This window comes from Vipera berus, assembly GCF_964194415.1.
Source record: "Vipera berus genome assembly, chromosome: 10".
Taxonomy (NCBI): Eukaryota; Metazoa; Chordata; class Lepidosauria; order Squamata; family Viperidae; genus Vipera; species Vipera berus.
Window position 1 is genome coordinate 22,584,296 of NC_138213.1, and position 2,426 is coordinate 22,586,721.

A 2,426-nucleotide genomic window follows, 5' to 3' on the forward strand; every position below is an offset into this window, starting at 1 on the left:
TTCTTGGAACGTAAGTCCTTCCACGGAAGGCACGCCTCGCTGAAGCTCTTGATGCAGGTGGTTCCCTTAAATGTGGTGCAGCTTGCATAAGTGCCTCTTCTTCGGCTAAAATTCTGCATACATGATCCACTGTGCGTTGAGCAATAGGCACTTGATTAATCTTGGAAATAGCATCTTTCCACTCATGATTCAAAGAATTGATGATAATGCTGATCATTTGAAAATCATCAATAGGATAGCCTTTTTCGCCCAGTTCTTTTCTAATACCTTTCATTGTAGTCAAATGTGCTCCAATATGTTCACCAGGTTTTAATCTGGAACCATGGAACTCAGACAAAAGCAAACATGTAGACTCAATTGATGTAGGCCGATAACATGCCTCTAACTGAGTCCAAATTTGTTGGGCAGTTGCATCTTGTGAAAACGTGAGCTGCAATTCAATGTCCATTGACATCAATAATGTTGTGCATGCTCTATTATCCAAGTCCCATATGTCAGGAGTCCATGGCTGGGCAGGAGGATTAAACACCATCATGTGAGTACCTTCTCTGCGTAGCAAAAGTCCAACCTCACTGACCCATGCCCTGTAATTCTGTCCTGACTTCTTTAATTTTGAATCACCAGCCAGTGGTACAATGGACGGTGTTTGATGAGGAATATACAATTGAGGTACTGGCTGTGCAGGTTGTGCAATCCGACCATAACCTGCAGGGGGCACCAGTGGCGTCTGTGCCTGTGCCTGGACATGCGGCAGTTGCATTGAAGCTGCCGGTAGTCTTGGTGCTGGCTGTGCCTGTCTTTGAGCTGCTATTCCACCCTGGCCAGCAGGAGGCGCTGGCGCTGGGGCTGGTGCATTAGCATAATCTGCAGATGACACTGGCCTTCGCATATAAGAACCCGGTGGCAATTGCATGTGGGTTAAATATGGCTGTGCTCTGCCAGGTAGAGGGGCTTGCATAGAAGCAATATTAACAGGAATCCTAGCACCATCAGGGACTGGAGCCTCAGATAACGGCAGAAATCTTGTATCTCTGAGCAAAGACTCCTCCATAGACAATTGCGAGAGTGAGAGCTCCAATTTATGTCTTAATGCAGCTTCACCAGTAGATGGTGCTATAACATTTGCTTCAGGCATCACTGTGGCTCTGTATGTCCTTTGGGACAGCCCATAATCATGTGACATAGGAGCCTCCGGTTCCCAATCGTCTTGCATGACACTCAATGATGGGCGTGACTTAGGCTTTGGGGAAGAAGGAGGCAATATGGCTTCTCCTTGTGGGTGTGGCAATATGGCCGGTTCATGCTCATAATTCCTCTCATATTGCTGAACCATTGACACATATTTCTTTGCCTGCTGCAAACGCCTTTCAAAAACCCCAATTTGTTCACAGTAGCCTTGCATAGCCCTATCTCGCATAGTTTGCTTGAGGCTTGAAAGAGCAGAAGGAATTTTCTTCGGCTGAACTTTAGGTTTCACTCCAAGCCTTTGAAATTCATCTTGAGCCCCTGGAGTGTGAACATTTCCAAAAGCAGCTGCCAGGGAGCTTGGAAAAGTAGAAAAAGGAGTGACTGACCTTGCATCGTAGACAGGAGCAGGTGCGTCTTCTCCAAGGCGTGTGGCCGAAGCTATCGGAGTTTTTAAAGTCGAAGGGAGCTGGCCCACAGAAAGACTCCTTTTCAGCCGTGGCTTCCTTCCTGACATGTTTCAGCAGTTAATCACCGCTGCCTCACTAGCACTAACTAACTGATAACAGCCGCAGAAACATGCATCTCCAAAAACATAAATCAAACCATCCTCGATACCAAAATGTCAAGGTAAAAATCACCTTTGTAGAGGGCGACGGACCGTGCTTCAGAGAATGCATGATACACTTGCAGGAAGGCAAGAAAAACAAGACGCATAATCTTACTAAATACCTTTTACTTACAAAAATATAAAAACTAAATATATATTATACAGAGCTAGCTGGGCTACATCCTAACGTAATAGTCAGTAACAGCAAAGTGAAAAAAACAATACAGATAACAACCCAGAACTTTCTCTAGACATGCGCACTAAACAGACTGAAACCATAACATAGCTAGTCATATGGGATTCACTATGGTTACCAGATAAGTTATCACAACAGGTGCAGAGAGCAGGGGAAAATGTACAGTTAGAAATGAACTTTTCTGACGAACAAAAAAAAACGTGCAGTGACACTGCAGCTCCATGTCTGACAGATGCCACACAAGGGGAGATGCTGCTGCACTGACTGGGCATTACCTGGGCTACCCAGGGGTAATCACTGTGGGCCAAGGGGGCTGGGAGAGCCCAGCCCAGCCAGGAGACCTTGCTCCGTGGCAGTGCTGCAGATTCACTACCCTCTCATCAGTCCCGGGAAGCAGAGGGCCTCCTCAGAGGCGACGCGCACCCATGGGGAGGG